The 21371-nt window shown below is 46.1% G+C and overlaps 1 pseudogene; it reads right to left on the bottom strand.

Moving 5' to 3' along the window:
* LOC105514964 overlaps window positions 1-14415 on the bottom strand; it is a 32515-nt pseudogene extending 18100 nt beyond the window's left edge.
* Window positions 14416-21371: the final 6956 nt, after the last annotated feature.

Consider the following 21371-nt stretch of genomic DNA (forward strand, 5'->3'; position numbering starts at 1 on the left):
CCTGGGCAACAAGAGTGAAACCCTGTCTCAAAAAAAAAAAAAGAAAGAAAGAAAGAAAGAAATAGCTGCCAGAGACAACCAACAGTGTGACCACACTGATTCTCTAAAAGTGTAAAAGCCCACGGACATATGCAAATGAAATAAAATATAAAATCATATATGGGAAAATTTAGGACAGCAGTTACCACTGAGGGAGAGAAGGAAGGGAATTGTATGGTGAAAAGGCTTCAACTGTGTTTGCAATGTTTTCATTCCTAAGCTGAGCGATGGGTATGTTAATGTTTATGAAATATTCTCTATAAGTTTTTTTGTATGCCTGAAATACTTCAACATCATGCAATTTTAAAAGAGGGGGGGGAAGTGTTTTGCTTTCTGTAAGAAATGCTACTGGGGTATAGCAGGGCTGAGAAGTGGCCAGACTGTTTGTGAACCTAAATAAAGCTTTTAATTTCTCCTGGCCTGGTTGGAGGTGTCCTGCCCTTGGCGGGTGGTTCAGCCCGTGATACAGCTGCACACAGCAATGGCTGTAAGCAGCAAGCATGGTAAACCTCCCAGGATGCCACCTCCAGCCTGCTGCAACACAGAGCACGTTCCCTGGGAAGCTGTGTTTCCTCCAGGTGAAGGATGGGATCACTCCATCTCTGTCACCTGCACAGAGAAGGAAGTGCTATAGAGAGACAGATTAGATCATCTATTATCAAGTAGGCATAAGACTGACCGAGGAGGCACCTGCCGCTCGCCAGATGTTCTATTCATTATCAGAGTCATGGGGAGGGTGGGCCTTGATTCTTCCTCTCTGTCCCCCCAGTCCAGACTCTCAAGGGAAGAATCAGAAAGGAGACTGGATCATGGACCAGCTCCCTCAAAACTGGCCTGATGATGGGGTGGGGTGGGGTGGGAAGTGCACCGCAGGCAGCACAGAGTACATTACTCCTGGGCTGTGAAAATACTCAAGAAGAGAATACAATATTTTGGAAGGTTCTTGTGTTCAGGCCAGTGGCAAAGCATGATGAATGTCTCCCCTGGGACACTTAAAAGCCCAGCCAATACTACCATCGTTGTCATCATCATCATCATCATCAAATGCTTACTCTGAGCCAGAAATCCTGCTAAGAGTTTCACCTGCATTTTCTTATGGACTCATGGCAAGGTCTTTACAAAGGAAAGAATTATCCATGTCCCCAGGTGACAGCAGAGGAAACAGGCAGGGAGAGGTAAGTAACCAACTGAGCTCCACCAAAGTGAACTGCCATAAACATACCATCTCCTCTACCTCATCATTGACCTGTCAATGACCTCACCCAGGCATCCGCTCCACAGGTGGGGAGGTGGGCAGGGTCCCTGTGCTTCCTTATATCCTGAAAGCACTCTGGGCAGAAATGGCACACCCAGCACCTAGCATCCAGCACCCAGCACCCAGTACAGCCGTCTCTGATCAGCCAAGGCCCAGAGATCTGGGCTTTAAGAGCATTAAAATTTTTTTTTTTTTTTTTTTTTTTTTTGAGACGGAGTCTCGCTCTGTCGCCCAGGCTGGAGTGCAGTGGCGCGATCTCGGCTCACTGCAAGCTCCGCCTCCCGGGTTTACGCCATTCTCCTGCCTCAGCCTCCCAAGTAGCTGGGACTACAGGCGCCCGCCATCTCGCCCGGCTAGTTTTTTTGTATTTTTTAGTAGAGACGGGGTTTCACCGTGTAGACCAGGATGGTCTCGATCTCCTGACCTCGTGATCCACCCGTCTCGGCCTCCCGAAGTGCTGGGATTACAGGCTTGAGCCACCGCGCCCGGCCGCATTAAAATTTCTAAAACGGGCACCTAGGAGCGTTACATGACTTTCCTCAAAACCCAAAAGGCTCTTCATGACTTTATGAATCTTCGGAGGTGAGGATGAGCATGGCTGTTAAGTCTCCCACCAGGCGGCTAGCAAGACCTAACCCGGAGCCCCATCCCTGGTCATCTAGGGATCCCCTCATCGCCCATCCACTCCTAATTGCTGGCTCTTGGAAACAAACAACACAGAGTGACTAACTCCACCAGCACCACCACCATATCACCACTACCATCCAAAGCCCGCTGCCTTCCAAATCTACGGGCACATCACCATCTGATCTGGAAACCTCTTCCTATAACTCTGATGTTCTGTTTCAATGAGTCTGAGCCCAGATGCAGACACTCTATAAAATACCCCGAGATGATTCTGATGGTCTTACAGATTTAGTACACATGGCCTTAAGCTATAGAAAGTTCTAACGGTGAAATTAGAGAATTCCATCTTATAGTAGGAGCAGGAGGAGATAGAGATTTCAGCTTTTCTGGCAGAGAACACAAAACTTAACTCCCTACCCCACCTGGAAACATTGGTTAGCGATTAGGTCACACAGGGAGAAATTATTCTTTAGAGTTTCACAAGTCAAGGATCTACATCAGCTCCACACTGGCCCCCAGACACCCTCCCTCCTTTTCCCTAAAATTATCCCATCCGCAGCCAGGCTCATTTTCAAAGTCATGTTCACTTGTCTTGACCACAAGATGCCCAGGCAGATTACATGTTCTAGGTCCAAGGGAGGTGTATTAGTTCAGGCTACCATAACAAATACCACAGATTGGGTGGCTTAAACCACAGAATTTCTTCCTCACAGTTCTGGATGCTGGAAGTCCAAGATCAAGGTGTCGGGTCAGGAGTTCGAGATCAGCCTGGCCAACGTGGGGAAATTCCATCTCTACTAAAAATACAAAAATTTGCCGGGCTTGGTGGCAGGTGCTTATAATCCTAGCTACTCGGGAGGCTGGGGCAGGAGAATTGCTTGAATCTGGGAGCTGGAGGTTGCAGTGAGCCAAGATCAAGCCACTGCACTCCAGCCTGGGCAACAGAGCGAGACTCTGTTTCAAAAAAAAAAAAAGGTGTTGGCAAAGTTGGTTTCTTCTGAGGCCTCTCTCCTTGGCTTATAGCTGGTCATCTGCTCCCTGCGCCCCCACAGGGTCTTTCCTCTGTGTGGATCTGTGTCCTAATCTTCTCTTCCAAGGACACCAGTGAGATTGGATTAGAGCCCACCATTGTGTTATCTCAATTACTTCTTTAAAGGCCCTATCTACAAATACAGTCACATTCTACAGTACTGGGAGTTAGGGCTTCAAAATGTTCACTGAGGGGCACAATTCAGCCCGCAACAGGAAGGAAAACAGCTTTCAGAGAAATGCAGGGAGCTTGTATGCCATGGATGATTCTCGCACCCACTGGGATCTTCCACCTGGATTGACATCCCCTCTCATTCCTCTCTGCTCCCCGCAAACTCTAAATCTTGACGTTCTCTAATATTTTATATTAACCCATGATACTATATTTGATTTTTTTTTTCTTTTGAGATGGAGTCTCACTGTCTCGCCCAGGCTGGAGTGCAGTGGTGCGATCTCGGCTCACTACAACCTCCACCCCCTGAGTTCAAGCGATTCTCCTCCCCGAGCCTCCTGAGTAGCTGGGATTACAGGTGCCTGTCACCGTGCCTGGCTAATTTTTGTATTTTTAGTAGAGATGGGGTTTCACCATCTTGGCCAGGCTAGTCTTGAACTCCTCACCTTGTGATCCACCCACCTTGGCCTCCCAAAGTGCTAGGACTACAGACCTGAGCCACCATGCCTGGCCTATATTTTCTCTTTACAGCAGGAATTACAGAAAATTTAAAGCATCATTTCAAGTGCAGGAGATGAGCCCTGGAAAATATTGTCATCAGGCCCAACACTGGCATGCATTCTTTTCTCCCTAGTTGGGCTCCTCTGTGCTCATTGATTAGTTCACCGAATAGCAGCCATCAGTCACTGGTGGACTCTTCTCTAAAACTCTATTCAATTTTCTTGAATTATCACCTGAGACAGGGTAAACAGGAGACGCATGAAATATTCTGGAATTCCAAATTGATAGAGAGGTGTCATGCCAGGTGCTGGCACCCATCAAACTGAATGACTCGGAATTTACAAAGACAAGATGGAGGCTGGAGAGGACAAGAAGAGGTAAGGACAGGGTGGAGCTGAGGGAGTCCCCAGGGTTGTAAGTCCAGCCCAGTTCATCACAACTGGATGAACCTCAGCAGCCTGGACCTCAGCCTCACTGAACCCCAGATCCTCAGATCAGCTCTGGAGAGAGGATGTTTGCAGGTGGTGTCCATTACCCCAGATAGAGAAAAAAACCAAGAAGGCCCTTCTGACTGATAGTGTCGACCTGCCTTCAGCAAACAGTCTCCAAACATCAACAACATGGCATCAGGAGGTGGTTTTGGTAAACTGTTTGCTTGAAAAAAAGAGTAATTATTTTATTTTATTTTTCAGCTTTTATTTTGGCTTCAGGGGTACATGTGCAGGTTTGTTACACGGGTATATTGCATGACACTGAGGTTTGGGGTATGAATGATTCTGCAACCCACATAGTGAACATAGTACTCAATAAGTAGTTTTTCAGCACCCACCTCTCCCTTTTCTAGTAGGCCCTGCTATCTGTTGTTGCCATCTTTACATCCATGTGTACTCAATGTCTAGCTCTTACTTATAAGTGAGAACATTCGGTATTTGGTTTTCTGTTACTGCATTAATTTGCTTAGTATAATGGCCTCCAGCTGCATCCATGTTGCTGCAAAGAACATGATTTTGTTCATTTTTATGGCTAAATAGTTTTCCATAGTGTATATATATCACATTTTCATTATCCAATCCATTATTGATGGGCACTTATGTTGATTCCATGTCTTTGCTATTGAAGAGTCATTATTTTAAAAAACATTTGCCAAATTCTTGTGGACATTGCCCAAAGTATATTTTTCCCAGCACTCCTCCTGTCTTGGGCCAAAGCCTCTTCTTGGCCAGGAGACAGATAATGACTAGAGGTAGATCTTGACATTGAGATCCAGAAATGGTCCCATTTGCTCAACAGAATCTGTTCTTTGGGAAAAGGTTACTCCAGGTGAGGGAGTTTTGAGGATGCCTGGGCTTACTCCAGGTGCCAACATGCAGTCAGCCCTGTCCCCAGAGCTCTGTCTCCAGTCTCCTCCTATTCCCCCTATGCTTGTTCTGCTCTTCCAAGCCCTTGAGCCCTGCCCGGCCTGGATGTGTTCCCCCACTTCCCACTGTCAATGACCTCTTGCCTTAGGAGTGCGTCTAAAATGTTAACACTATATGGATCAAAGAAATGCACACTGTGGCTTCTGGAAGTCAGATACGTATAAGCTCTTCAGAAGCAATTTGGAAATGGCTGAACTGAGACTGGCCTGCCCGCCACTTGCAGGAGTGGGAGGTCTCATTAGGCTGGACTTTCTTTCCCTTCCGGGAGCCTGCTGTTCAGAGACCAGCAGTCGATCACTTGGGGGCGGGGAAAGAGGGGGATGAAATCTACAGCTTTAGGAAAATGGAGCTGAAAACATTTAACTTTGAATCATAAACAGAAGCAAGAAATTAGAGAGAGGTCAGGGAACAGGAAATCAAGAGAAGAGAGGTCCGTTCCCAGGAAATAATGAGATTTGATTGGGCAATGACATTCAGCAGCCTTTCTTGGAGATACTGGTCACTGGGGCAGGGCTGGCTGCTGCACCACTGTCAGAGGAGTCTGGCCCAGAGGGGATATTCTGACGCTGCCCTTCACTGAATTCTCTGATTGTGCCCAGAAGCTCAGCCCTAGGCATAGATATTTTATGTCTGAGAAAGGGACAAAGAGCTCAGTTGGAAGTGGGCATCCTCTTGCAACCCAAAAAGGAATGCATGGTGCACGTTCTAGTGGGACTTTCAAAGACAGAGTATATTTCTAGCATTTCTCCAGATGCTAACCGATTTACACCTTTGGGCAATTGCATAAATTCCCTGGCAATACAAATCTATAGCAGTTCTGAGGGCCCTGAGTCAAGTGTTTTGTAGGGGCTAGAAAGGCAGAGATGAATGAAACATGGCTCTGGAGCCACCCAGAGTAATGGGAGAGACAGATACATTGACCACAAAGCATAATATTAAGCAAGGCAGTTGGTGATGAATTGGTCTACATCAGTATGACATAAAAATAAGTTGGACAGAGCAGGCGCTGTAGCTCATGCTTGTAGTCCCAGAACTTTGGGAGGCCAAGGCAGGCAGATCGCTGGAACCCAGGAGTTTGAGATCGGCCTGGGCAACATGGCAAAACTCCGTCTCTAGAAAAACACAAATTTGCCAGGTGTGGTATATGTCTGTGGTCCCAGCTACTCAGGAGACTGAGGTGGGAGAATCACTTGAGTTCAGGAGGCAGAGGTTGCAATGAGCCGAGATCCCAACACTGCACTGCATCTTGGTGACAGAGTGAGACTCTGCTTCAAAAAAAAGAAAAGAAAGAGGAAGGAAGGAAGGGAGGGAGGGAGGGAGGGAGAGAGGGAGGGAAGGAGGAAGGAAAAGGGAAACGGAAAGGGAAAGAGAAAGGTCAGAAAGACCCAGAATGCAACCCCAGACTTCCTCATCCCACTTGATGGTCCTTGAACAAGTTATATCATTCCCTGGAATTTCCATTTCCCGGATCTAAGAAATAGAGCCCTCATTTCTGTGAAGATCCACAAGCCAAGGGGAGTGGGGCAGTGTGGTTCACAGGCAAAGAAAGGCCCAAGGCACTGTTCTGAAGCCGCCTGAGGGTATGCACCTTGGGTGGATTTCTAGAATCCCTATTGAGATTTGCACTGTCTAAGTAAAATGAATCTGAAGAGGTCATCTAGAGATAAAACTATCCCTATGTTTGGCCCAAGGTCAGTGCTGAACAAATGGGAAAGTAAGCAAGAGAATGAACAGGGTAAATAGCAGAAGTGATTCAGGACTGACTCTCTCATCTGTCAGCAAAATCTCCAGTTGAACCCCTGAGAATAAAGGAGATTTTATTTATTTACTTATTTGTTTGTTTGTTTGTTTAACAAACATATGGCACTTAATTTGTGCCAGGCATTATTCTCAGTGCTTCACCTAAAAAAAAAGGTTTAATATTCACTATAATCCAAGGAGGTATTATTATTATCTCCATTTTACAGATAAGAAACCTAAACAGAGAGGTTTAGTACCTTGGAAAATGTCACACAGCTAAAAAGTAGCCAAGACAGTTTTTGAACACAGGCATTGTGGCTCTGGGAATCCACATTGCTTCTCTGTTAAGGAGGCTAAAAGATCATCTGAAGCTTCAAGGAGCCTGGTACCAGTCACACCCATCTATAGCAGTCAGCTCAGGTGGGAAGCTGCTAAGGTGGCGTTCAGAGCCCAGGTGTGGTCCTCAGCCTCTGCCTTGATTCAAGAAACCCAGTTTAAGGGCCTCCCCATCCACCCCCCAGGTTATTATCAGGTGCCCCCAAGCCCAGAGGCCTCAATTCTTCTACCCAGATCTGTGAAGTGTCCTTGGGTCTGTGGTGGCACTGGCCACTCCGGATCCTCCCAGAAAGAGTCCCTGTCCCGCTCCTCCAGTGGCCAAGGTCTGTCCTTGTGCCAAATGCAGCTGATCCGTAGCCGCTGCCTGCAATATTGAATGGAAAAGAACTTGGGGTCACATCTGGGCTCACCAGGAAAGACACCGTGGTCCATCAGTGATGTCCCCAAGCGCATAGGAAACAGGTTATCAGCCACTGGCCTAGCATCTCACTCAAGCCTATGGCTGATGCTCACAGCCCTCTGCCCAAGCTGGGCTGGGTGTTTTCTTCCTGTAACCTTCAGGCTGTTCTGCTACTACCTCAGTCAGGACTCTTCTGATTGCAAGTGTCAGAAATCCAGCTCTACCTGAACACGCAAAAAAGGAGAAATAACTTACTTAACTGAATTTTGCAGGGGCAGATTTCTCAACCTTTCCATCTCTCATGTATGCTTTCTTCTGGAACAACTTCATTCTCATGCAGATTCCCCTCTCCAGATAGCAAATATGGCAAAAATGGCTACCAGGACTGACAAGCTGGTCTTTCAGCTACAGTTTCAAGGGAAGCTCCAGAGTTGAGTATCATTGGCTTAAGTTGGATCACATGACCTCCCCTAAGCCAATCATTGTGGCCAGGGGATGTTCCAGTGGGCCAGGCCTGCGTCCCATGTTGGCCCCTGTAATGAAATGGGGAGATGGGAATAGAGATTAATCTCACTTGCCATCTAGCAACCTATAGTGGAAGAGGGCTGGCTCTCCAAAGGACACTTGGGATGCTTTTCTCAGCATTTTAAACACCTTAAAACCGCATTTTATGAAGGTTTTTCTGGGAAAAGTGTTTACAGGATGGATTAGAGCATTGACTATGTACTATGCCAACAAGCCGGTCTTGGCTCCTGTTCCCTGGTTTGTGTTTATAGACTTCAGTCCTGGGAAGATGGATTCTTTCCTGACTATCTTGATCATTCACATCAGAAAAGAGTTCTGTTCCTTGGGATTTTATTTTTTAATTATGGGAAATTTTCAGATATAATCAAAAGTGTTGAAAATAATCCGTGTCTGTTCCTCAGCTTCAACAATGATTAACTCAGGGCCAATTTTGTTTCATCTATGCCCCGCCCATCCCCACCCCACCCTGGATTACTTTGAAGCTAATCCAGACATCATATGTCTTTAAGATGCTCAGATTGCAAGGTCCTACAAGAGCTAGAGATTTCATTCTCCTTGAGAAGAAAGGAATCTGGCCTGTTATTATACGTCACTTAGCAGAGGAGAGTCTTGCCTTTCCTCCTCCACAAACATGGCCCAACTCTCCTTACTTGATATTATACTTTGAATCTTTATGAGTGGAAAATTGCACTCTGTTTATTCTTGTCTGGAAGTGCTCAGCTGGAGTGATTGCAATGTTATCTCCCCGGGCATCCCCATTGTCCTCATCCTGCTGTTGTCCCCGACCCCATTTCAACCCACTTTGCCTGTAGCCTTGTTTTACCACCTGCTCCCTGCCTCCGGTTACCTGATTTCTAGGGTCCCTTTCCCCATTCTCCTAGCATTCTAACATATACATGGTCCAGAGAGCAACAATAGCCTGAAAAAACTCTATTTCCCATTTTATAATCCCAACACAGAGCGATCTGTCTCCCCTGCACCTTAACAGCCTACAAATGGCTGCAGATACACGCATCAAAGAGCCATTCGGCTGCTCACGTGAACAGACTTCCCTTGCGCTTCCAAACGTTACGTTATCTCTGCCACAGCAATACTCCTTGAATAGCTAATAAATGCAAAAGAAAGATTGGGAGGAAAAAAAAGTTACAGAAAAATTATTATTATTACTCAAAGAGCCACAGAAAGATAGCAAGGTTCTTCTAAAGTTACAACACCATCGTTAGCAGCTGCAGGGTACATGAAAGCCAGGGGCCGGGGGAGGGAAGATAGGGCATATTTCAAAGCTGACTGCTGCAGTAACGAAACGCGAAGGGGGTGTTGTGTGGAATACGCCAAGTGTTTGAAGTGGACAAGGTTTCTAGCATGTTGCCTTGATGCCTGTACATACTTAATAACAGATGTTTGGTCTCTCTAGGCAGATAATTGTCCTTCTGTAAGGTTGACTTGACCTGCCTGAACGGCCCAGCTTTGAGCGCTGCAGCAGTAACAAATGATCCTAGCTTCTCTCTTTTTTACTAGGGGAGATGCTCAGCCACGCTTCCTTTTAAGCACATAATTACTCGGCAGCAACTGAAGCCCATACATTCCCCTCTCCTAATGGCCATGGAGCCATTCGGTCATAATTTATGGGGACAGGGTTCAAAGTTTTAATAATATTTGGATAATATCATTGCCCACACGTCGGGGGCGTCGTGATGAATAGAAGGAGAGTGGGCTTATTTCGATTCCATGCATGACAGCGAGGACGTTAACGACTGGGTGCCCGGCGTGGCCTTTATGGAAACTGCCACCAGGCCATCAGCTCATGAATTATAGATCTGGGCATGAAGGATCACATAGGGACGTTGTTCATGAGGAACTGTCCTGTTAGCACCTCTTCCTTATGCAGATAAATGAATTGCAGGGAATACCAAAACGGCGTAAATAAGCCCTTAGTGGATAACATATTAGAACATCAACATAAAAAACCCAGTGCTGGGGCGTGCTTGGGGATATTTATGTTTATACTCTCTGCTCAAGTGGCTCCCTGATTTTTTGGCTTCTTACTGCTCACCTCATAATTCCAACCTCCTAACGGCACCTCTGGGCACGTTTCTCGGATGCTCTGTGGTGCCTGTTGACATTTGTACACGAGTTTGCTCACAGAAGTGCTTTTGGGTGGGCAGATGGGTAAAGACTCATCAAATTCAAAACAGACCTAGTTAGCATTGGCTTAGTGACATGGTGGGGTGTTCCTAAAATGGAGGCCAGACACTGGCAGGTGCTAGTGGAAAAAGAAGGGGCAACTATGTCCCCAAAAGTAGAAAGAAGGGAGACGTTCTCAGCCATAAACCAGATAGAAAAGAGCCTTGGAGAATATCGAGTTCAACCACACTACTCCCAAAAAGCAGGTGGCAAAATTGAGGTTCAGAGGAGAGCAGGGACTCCCCCTAAATTATAAAACTTTGTTGCTAAGCCAAGATTCCCGACTCCCAAGTGTGGCCCCAGGCTGCCTTATCTGGCCTGAGTTTTCTCTCCCCAAAATGTAAACATTCAACACCAGCACCAAATGATAGTGTTAAGACTAAAACAATGTTTGCCAACTTCCTCCTGTTAATCTAGACTGACTCACTCTAAACTTTGACAAGGTTCGCGTGCCGTGAGCAATCGTTGAACTTACACACTCGATATCCATTTAATCTGAAGGATTTATTTGGAAAGAACAGCAATTATAGCTGCACCTCAGAATAACTAGGAAACGGCGTATTTAAATCTCTTTAAATAGCTTGCAGGAGTTCTAAATAGCTCCCCCACGCCCAGGTTCTGATCTGGTGTTCTCATTTGCCTGGGCCTTTTTACAGAGCCCAGGAGTGGCTTGGAGCAGGTTTCAAATGTGGAGGTTTGTTTCTTTACTGGGAGGCGCTTTATGTAGGGGGTTTTCTGTTTTCTGACACATCTAGGGATGTGTTCTTTTTTTATCTTGCCAGGAGAAAGAAGGTAACCATGTTCTGCTGAATAAAGGCCAAGAACATTTACCCAGTTACAAATTTTTTTAATAATCATACAAAAAATTAACTTTTGGGGATCGCAGCTTTATGAAATTTAACACATATATAGAACCATGTAACCACCATCACAATCAGGATACAGAACAATTCCATCACCTCCAAATCTCCCATTAAAAAGTAAAACCCCAGCCAGGGATGGTAGCTCATGCCTGTAATCCCAACATTTTGGGAGGCTGAGGTGGGAGGATTGCTTGAGCCCAGGAGTTCGAGACCAGTATGGGCAACAAAGCAAGACCCCCATGTCTACAAAAATAAAATATTTAGCCAGGCATGGTGGTGCACACCTGTAATTCCAACTACTCAAGAGGCTGAGGTGGGAGGATGGCTTGAGCTCAGGACTTTGAGGCTGCAGTGGATGATGATCACACCACTGCACTCCAGCCTGGGCGACAAAGAGACCCTGTCCACTCCCCAAAAAAAGTCTAACCTTCCCTTGATCCCTAACCCCTAATCCCCACTGATCTGTTCTCCATCACAATAACTCTGTTTTTTGGGAGTGTTGTATAAATGGGTTTATAAAGTATGTCACCTTTTGAGACTGGCTTCTTTCACTCAGCATAGTGCCTTTGAGATCCATTCAAGCCCTTGTCTGTATCTACAGTTCAGTCCTCTTTGTTGCTGAGTCATATTCCATCACAGAGCTCAGACCTCGAGTCAGGCATCACCAGGCACTTACGGGATGAGGACAGTGGCTGATGACTGTGATATGTGTGCTGTTGTACCACGCTCTGTCCTGGTGTTTTACTGTACTAACTCATGTAACCTCTCAACAACCTAGTGGGGTGACTACTAGCATTATATCCATTTTGCATTAGGAAATTAAACCATAAAGAGGCTACATAACTTGCCCAAGGTCACACAACTGGTAAGTCAGGAACCACCTGTAAGGTTAGAACCTGCTGACCCTTGTGCTTCATCATGGGACATCCTAATTATAAATATCTCTGGAAGGGAGAGGAGAAATGCCAGTCCCCAGGAAGGTGTAAATGGCTGACAACATTGCCTTGCCGAGAGCAGGCTGTGCCACGGTTTGAGGAGGACAGTTGACATAATCAGGAGGAAAACAAGGAAAGGGGCCCAGGGATCCCACTACCACATGCCGCAGAGTGTGCACCCAGATACCCACACACACCCCAAAGGGAAGGGGAGGGAAGCAGGAGAAGGCAGCACTTCACATAAATGTAGTGGCTAACAAATAGGAAACATCCTGGCCTCTGCCCATCCTAGTAAGTCTCAGGGGTTGGGAAAAGAACCAGATCTGAGAATTTCAAATTAATTGCCATGAATCCTGAAATTGTCAATCTTAGGCTTTCAACAGCGCGGTCATCAGCTGTCTTACCTAGCCTCCTCTGAAGCTTGAGATGTGGCTGCTGTCCTTGGAATCATAACAACCTAAAACATAAATGTAGAATTCCAGGAGTGATTTCACCCAGCATTGAGCCCGTGGGGAAACTGAGCCCTAGCAAGAGAATGGACTTGGCCAAAGGCACATAGCAAATCAGTAGCAGATCTAGGACTGTAACCCAGATCCCTTCCTCCATATATCCACCCATTCATTCATTCAACAACTGAATGTACCATGTGCCAAGTACTTTTCTGGAAGCTGGAGACAAAGGGTGATGAAGACACAGTACTGGCCTTCATGGAGTTATAGTTTTGGCAGGAGAAAGATATTAAACAAATGACCACAAGCAAATAGATAATTTAAAGTCATAGGGAAGATTTTAAAATTTTCTCAAGACCCCTAGCAAGTATGTTTCCAACTCACCTCAGCTGCTTCTATTTCCTAAATCAACAAGATGAAGTTTCCTGTAGCAGTAAAAGCCTCCATGTGCCCTCTCAATAAGATCATGCAAAAAGGTAGTTATGTCATTCTATAATATTTTAATTACAGGTGTTGAGTGCTGGCTCCCCAAATACCACTAACAGTCTGTTGGTAAAGCAAAGCTGAATTGATTGGTCACTGCAATGAGGGAGAACACCACCTCAAAAGAGCTTTGGCAGTACTATGGTTTGGATGTTTGATGCCTCCAAACCTCATGGCAAAATATGATCCTCACTGTGGGAGGTGTGGACTAATGGGGAGTGTTTGGGTCATGGGGTGGATCCCTCATAAATGGCTTCATTCGCTTGTTGCACCAAGAGTGAGTTCTCACTCTATTAGTTCCTGCAAGAACTTGTTAAAAAGAGCCTGGCATCTTCCCTCCTCCTCCCTATTTCTTTTGCTTCCTCTCTCACCGTGTGATCTCGGCACATGCCAGCTCCCATTTGCCTTCCGCCGTGAGTAGAAACAGCCTGAGGTCCCCACCAGAAGAAGATGCTGGCACTGTGTTTCCTGTACAGCCTACAGAAGTGTGAGCCAGATAAACCTCTTTCCTTTGTAAATTACCCAGCCTCAGGTATTTCTTTACAGCAATGCAAACAGACTAAGACAGGCAGCATCTTAAATGGGGTTAGCAAGGTTATTTTTCCTGAGATTCTCTAGTCTGGTTTAAAGAGTATTTTCAAAGGGAGGAGGCATTAGTTAGAATCAGGTAAGTACCATGTTATGATAGGTTAGAATTGGCAGAAACAGTAAAGTGAGGGTTTTGAGGTGGATGCTTCAAAGAGTCTTAGAGGGTAAAGTATTGAATGCTTTATATTGGAGAGTTGATGGTTTTTTTCAGGATATTCCAGTAATGAACTATAAAGTTAGTTGACTGGGCAAGAATATTGCTGGAATAGTAAAGTTATGCTAATAAAAACAAAGGAATAGTAAAATCATGTTATTGTAAAAGTAAGCCATGTGGGGTAGATGACTTAGGTTCTCATAGAAATGATGCCTGTTCATCCTAAGCTAGCCAATAGAAGCAATCATAGTAATAACATCTACCACTCTATGCCGATCAGCAAATGTTAGGAAGACATGAGGAAACCTATTTCACAGCTGCTGACTCTGCAGTGGAGAGGGGCCAAAATGTTTAGCCCAAGACCTCAACTTTGAAGCAGGAAAATCAGGATTAGAATGCAGGTCTGTCCTTCTCTGTCTCTGCTCTATTGCCACCCAGCCAAAAGGAAAAAAAAAAAAAACAAGAAGAAGAAAAAATTACCCATGATCCCATTACCAATATTATTATCCTGCCCTGAATGTTCTCCTTTAGCTCAAGTCCACCTGGGGAATTTTGCCTCAGACTGAAAGGTTCGAAGAGAGGATCTTCTCTGTAAAACTGCCAGCAAATCATCACCTCCTCCTTGTTCATCACCATCACTACCATCACGCCCATCACCTCCACCACCATCTCTACCTCTACCACCTCCACCTCCACCACCACTATCTTCATCACCATCTCTACCACCATCTTTACCTCCACCACCTCCATCACCATTTCTACTGCCACCACCACCACCATCTCCATGACTGTCTTCACCTTTACCACTTCCACCACTAGCCCCATCACCACCACCATCTCCATCACCATTTTTACCACTGCCTTTGCCTCCATCATCGCTACTGCCAGCATCTCCATTACTACCTTCACCATCATCACCACCACCTCACCTCTACAATCATTTTCACCTCCAACACCACTACCACTGCTGCCACCACTATCTCCATTATCATCTCCACCACCATCACCACCACCTTCACCACTATCATTACCACCTCCACTTCCACCACCAGCACTACCATCACCACCATCACCACCACCTCCACCACCACCACCACCACCATTTCCACCACCATCACCACCACCTCCACCACCACCACCATCTCCACCACAATCTTCACCTCTGCAACATTCACCACCACCACCATTTTTATCACAATCTCTACCACCATCTTCACCTCCACCACCACTACCACCATCTCCATTACCATCTCCACCACATCACCACCACCATCATCCACCACCATCATCACTATCTCTATCACCATCTCCACCATCATCTTCACCTCACCCACCATTATCATCACCATCACCACCACCTCCAACACCACTACCACTACTGCCACCATCACTACCAACTATCTCTATCACCATCTTTAGCACCACCACCACCTCCACCATCATCACCACCTCTACCTCCACCACCACCACCACCACCATCACCATCACCATCACCTCCACCACCATCACCGTCTCCATCACCACCAACTCCATCTTCACCACTACCACCAGCACCACCATATCTATCACCATCTCCACCACCACCACAACCACCTGCACTGGGGTGATCGTGCCTTCTTTGTGACATTTCAGATGGGCTATTGCAGCATTCTCCAGGGGTCTTTGCAAGTTGTTTGTGCAAATTATCTGTGCTCTCACTAGACTGTGAGCTGCTTGAGGGTAGGGACCTCCTGATTTACCTCAGAGCCTCCAAGCAGCTTGCACATGGGCTGGCACAGAGCAAAAGCTCAACCAGGATGTGTTCACTGAATGAGGGCACATGAGATTCTGGAAAACCCAGATTCCTGCAAAGTAGGCTGAAGCAGGGTTCTTGGCTCCCTCCACACCCCTAATGCCTCAGTATTTCTGGATGCCTTTGATCCCTATCTCCGATGCTGGTGTGGGCATGCCCCTCTTTCTGTGCCACCACACAAGCACTGAGTGGTTTAGAAGGCAGTTTCTGATGCCCCAGTCTTGGGTAATAATAATGCTGTTATTGTTACTATTATTATTTTGCCAGTCATTGTGCAGGGCCTGAGAAATAAAGAGGTCAGGGCAGTGGTCCAGCTGGGGCTAGCCTGCTCAGTAGACTGAACTTCATGGCAGCAGGTGCCAATTCACTCAATGCTCAAATACCAATCTGCCAAACAAAGACCAAAAGTCAGTCAGTATTTGTTAAATGAAATGAGCTTTAATTCTAGACATTTACTTTCTAACCTTAGAATGAAACCCTGTAGTATAGTTGTTCTGAAATTTCCGAGTGCATCAGAAGTCACCTAGAAGGCTTGTGAAAGCCCAGATTGCTGGAAGACTCAGTAGGTCTGGGATAGGTCCACTGATTTGCATTTCTACTAACTTCTTATATGATGCTGATGCCACTGGTCCAGAGACCCCATCTGATACACCACTGCCCTCATGGGAGGTGAGTGAGAAAGGCATGGGAATTGTGAATTGGGAAGACCAGGAAGTCCCTGTCCCATCTTCTCCCATCCTGTACCCCCACCTGGCATCAAGGCTTTCCTGGGCCATCAGGGCAAACGTGGGAGACCTCATCAAAGAGTGCAGCAGAAAGGCCTGGGCAGGGGCTTGGGCAGACCCTACCTGAGGAAGGGGTGGATCCCCAGGTGGCCTCCTGTTTAGCCAACAAACAGAAGGGGCTAAATCCCCAACTGGACCTGCTTGTTTGAATAAACACCTCACAGGGCCGCCTGTGTAAACACCCATTGTCTACAGGCAGATTAAGAGTGAGCAGGAGCTGGGCTTTTTTTCTTTCTTTTTTTTTTTTTCCTTTCATTTTTTTTAAGCACTGAGAAAAGCCATTAAGGGATTAACACCCCGATTTATGAAAATGGAGGATGATAAAGGAACAATGGGGTGACAGCATTGTGTAAACGACATTGATTCATTTCAGAGACAGGGCTGTTAACTGGGAGAAATGGAGAAATAAATGGAACAATGAGGAGATGCTTTTACCAGCTTGTCATTAATTAGCTGAGAGTACAATTGTTTTATTGTCCTTTTTGAAAAATACAAAATTGGTAGGAAAATACAAGCACTGAGCAAATCGATTATTCTGTGTCACAGGCTGACATCTGCTTTTCCTTTTCTCCTGAAGCTTGCCTCCGGAAGTGGCTTCCTAAGGGAGGAAAAGAAATCTTCCCCCAGCAGGAGGATCTTGCAGGGTTTGGGAATAAAATGACCTTCCTGCCCAAGGATATCCCAAACTTCTTGGCACTGGAGGGTGGCCTCAAAACAGGAGAACCCCACTTCCATCCTCTTCTGGCCTTCACCAGTGAGGGAGTGAGGGCCTGGGAGGTGGGAGGTAAGTGGGACCCCCCTGGGAGGCATCTTGCTGCGGGTGGTAGGAGACCAGGAGCTTGGGCAAAGGGAGATGAGCTTCTGGGGTCAGCAAGACCGACACAGTGGTCCCGTACCTGCTGACCGCTCATCCAACACCACTGTCCAGGTTCCAGCAAGATTCCCTCTCTCCACTCATTTCATCTACAACCAGGAGCTGAAGTGCCTGCCCTAGGCCTGTGCTGGGATGCATTGAATGGAAAGGCTTCTCCAGACAGAGAAAGTGAGCTCAGATCAGGGTGGGCGTCCTGACCACAGAGGACTTTCCAGAGTCTTGAGCAGTGCCAGCTGTGTCTCAGAGAAGGACACCTTTCTGAATTGACAGCTGTTGAAATAAGGTTTTGCTGAATCCAAGAGGAGTCCAGTTAGGGTGAACTGGAGAGGAAATGCATGGCATGGGCTTAGGGCCATGGAGACACATGCGGTGGACATAGAGCATGTCTATGGGGAATTTTGATGGAGTAAAGAAGGCCAGGCATGTACAGGCTGGATTATCCCCACCCAGCCGCCCAAACAGAGATGCAGCTAGGAAGAGGAGAGATGCTGCTTGAACTCAAGTTCACCCCTCCATTTGTAAGGGCGGTTTGCTAATCCAAACATCCATGTTTGGATTCTAACCTGTCAGAAGAGTTGGCCAACTGGGACTATTTCAAGAAAGAATCCGACAATCCCACAAAGCGTTAATAGCACTTATAAAGAAAAGGAGCTCACAGTAACAGTATGCAAGGAAACTGTAAACAGCATTACCATTGTCTTTGCCTTCTGTGACTACGGGTCATTGTTTGGTCTTTAATCTGCAGGCACTATAGATATAAATATAGCTGTCTTTATAGCCTTGTGTCTTTACAGCCCAAGATAAAACAATGCATCTTTATGTCTCTCATCTTTATATTTATATAAAGATATCTTTATTTGGAAAGATTAGATATGTATGTCTCACAGATTAACGTTGACTGAACATAGATTTTTATGCATTCATTTCCTACATTCAACGTCTCCGATGTGCCAGGCACTGCTCTAGCGCTGGGTATAGAGCAGAGAACAAAACGAGAACCCCGGCCCCAGTCCCCATTTTCATTACCCAGAGAATTACATTGCCAGATGTAAGAGAAAAAACTCAACAAATGTGTTCTAATAGAAATAGATTAGACGGTAATGAATGCCATGGAAAAAAATGGAGCAGGTTTAGAGGGCAGAGAGTGGTCGGGGGTTCTGCTGTTTTCTATGGGGTGGTCAGGGAAGGTCTCACTGATAAGATGACAACTGAGCAAAGACCTGAGCTGGCAGCTGTGCAGGGGGCACGCTGTTCCAGGCAGAGGGCACAGCAAGTGCAAAAGCCTGGAGGCAGGAACATACTTGATGGGTTAGAAGCAGAGAAAGAGCCTAAGAGGCTGGGCGCAGTGGCTCACGCCTGTAATCCCAGCACTTTGGGAGGCCAAGCAGGGTAGATCACTTGAGCTTAGGGATTCGAGACTGGCCTGGCCAACATGGCAAAACCCCATTTCTACTAAAAATACAAAAATTAGCCAGATGTGGTGGCGCACATCTGTAATCCCAGCTACTCAGGTGACTGAGGCAGGAGAATCCCTTGAACCCAGCAAGCAGAGGTTACAGTGAGCCAAGATTGCGCCACTGCACTCCAGCCTGGGGGTGACGGAGGGAGACCCTGTCTGGGGGAAAAAAAAGAAAAAGGATCTCAAGAGGCAGGAACAGTGAGCGAAAGGGAACAAAGTCCAAGATGAGCTCTGAGAGGAACAGATAAGGGGGTGGGGATCTGATCTATGAGTTAGCGTGATCGCTTTGGCTTTGGTGTGTAGAACAGACCCAAGACGATGCGTACATTTCATATTCTCAACCAGACCACACAGCTCAGTACCCACAGGAGCTAGGCACATGAGAAAGGGAAGGGAGAGCTGGAGTCGGCCTGCTGGTCTAAAGGGGCAGGCACTGCTCAGCTCCTGCTGATGGTCGAGTTTGAGAGAGATGAGCATGGAGTGGCCATGTCTTATCATCTTTAAAGCAAGGCTGGATTTTCAAGTGGACTATCCTTATTTTAAATCGTGTACAGTTAAACAAAGCATACTTTCGGTCCGATTCGCCCACAAGCTATTAGTTTATGCCTCCCTCTTATCAGGCAAGGAGAACTCACACAAGTCATACATCTTCTTGCCCTTTGTTCTCTGGGTGCCAGAGAACTCGGGGATGAATTTAATTTTAAGGCATTGTAACCATACTGCATAAAATTTTCAGCAAAATCATCTCTCTTCTCCCAGTTCTCAGTTTAATATGATTTTTTTAAATGTCCAGTTAAAGGTTGTGTGCTTTTTATTATAAGCAACCTTAAATTATGTTCAATTAGGAATAAACTCTAACAAAACTAAACCGTAAGAGAATAGCTACTGTGATCACACTCTTTTGTAACCATTTATTGTTCAGGGAGAAAAAAGGCAAGTATCTGCTTCTTTGATTCTCTGTGAAGGTGTCCCTGGCTGAGGTCAGTTGGAATTCACGCAAACCCTTTAGATAAGGGAGGAGATATCATTTGCCTCCCACATGCCAATTCTGATCAGTCAGAAGACGCTGCTGAAAACATTTGTGTTAAGAAGGAATCTGAGGCCATGCTTACGTTAAGTAGGAGAGTGCAGGCTGGTCAACTAGGGATGTCTGCTGTCATTATAGATTAGGCATTTTTCCATGGTGTAGGGAGGACAATTCTAATAGGATTGCATGTAAAGGCCCAGATGAAATCAGCCACCAATTGAGGGTGGAAAAACAGGGGCTTTGATTGGCCAAAAGTTAACAGCCCATACTAGTAACAGCCCTGGATTTGAACCGTTTGTCTTCTCCAAGTTGTATCAAGTTTGTCACATTTCTTAACCTTTTTCAGCTTCGTTTCCTCATCCGTAAAATGAGGATAATAGTTGTATCTTAAATCATAGGACAGATGGGATGATTAAAAGGAATAACCGTAACTCAACTGTAATAAGTATAGGCACTCAATCAATATCACCTGTTATATCTATTATTATCATTATTTTTTCAGACTGCACCTCCCCACCCCCGCCCGTCACACCAGTCACTGTCTTTTAAATAAAAGTAAGGGATTTACTGGCTTATGGAACTGAGAGGTGTTCAGGTCAGAAATCTGGGTTCTGCAGTCACCTCAGCCTTAGGGTTGGAGAGGTAGCTCATGCCCTGTGTTTGAAGTCTGTCTCTGCCACTTTAGAGCTACAGGATCTGGAATGAATAACTCAGCTCTCTGGGCCTCAGTTTCCTTATCTGTTCATATGGGAGTGGTAACAACTTAGAATGACCTTATAGAACTTCTGTGAAGGTTAGATAAGGTAATATATATGAGTCATAACAGTACAGAGCATGTAACAAGAGCATAGAGTTGTTAGCTTTTATGATTGTGATTTTATAATAGATAGTTTGGGATAGTTATTCTCTTGGTTACACAGCTTGTTAACTTCCTTCTTATTTGGAAGAAATTTTCCACTTTCTGAGTCTTGGGAGGAGCTGAGTCCACCTCCCTCAGCAGACAATAAAAATAGGGGATACCCATCTCCCCAGGATCCCTTGCAGCTGAAGCAGAGGCATGTGACTGTCTTCCACCAATCAGAAGCATCCAGCCCAGGTTATTCATTGAATCGCTGTGGTGCAAAAAGTTGGGGATTGGGTAGAATTCACGGAGCGGCAGTAGCCATTGCAGCAAGACCTAATCTCCGGGACAGCCATGGCAGGGCTAGGAGAGAGGACAGGCACCTGACACATAGGAATGATGTCAACAGTGCCCTCACCAGACCTTCCTGTGAGATGACTGGGGCACCCCTTGGCTGCCTGGCCTCTGAGCCTGGCTCTCCAGCTCTCCTTGCAATGCAGTCAGCCACCCATACTCTTGAATTCATTTCTTTCCTGCTTAAGACAGCCAGTGTCTTTTTCTGTTCCTTGCATCTAAGAAGCTTCCCGATACAGTAAGGCAAGGCAGAAATCTTTCTCCAAGTTCTGGAAGGATTTGAGTTTTGATCCTGTTAAATTAGTGACCTTATAAAGAAGCCTCTTCCACCATGACTAAGCCCGAGTGGCTTTGCAGTTGGCGTCAACGGGTATACCCCCCACCCCTTACTGAGATGTCCACAGATCCATATGCAGCCAAGGCTGTCACAAAGATCTTGAAATGTCTGCTTTGCCCGGCACTCACCACTCTAGGGTGCTGCCTGAACTCCCTAGGGAAGAGCAAGACCTGAGAGGAAGTGGTGGAGGAAAAGAGGAAAAGC

The sequence above is a fragment of the Colobus angolensis genome, unplaced genomic scaffold (assembly GCF_000951035.1).
Source record: "Colobus angolensis palliatus isolate OR3802 unplaced genomic scaffold, Cang.pa_1.0 Scaffold251, whole genome shotgun sequence".
NCBI classification, from domain to species: domain Eukaryota; kingdom Metazoa; phylum Chordata; class Mammalia; order Primates; family Cercopithecidae; genus Colobus; species Colobus angolensis.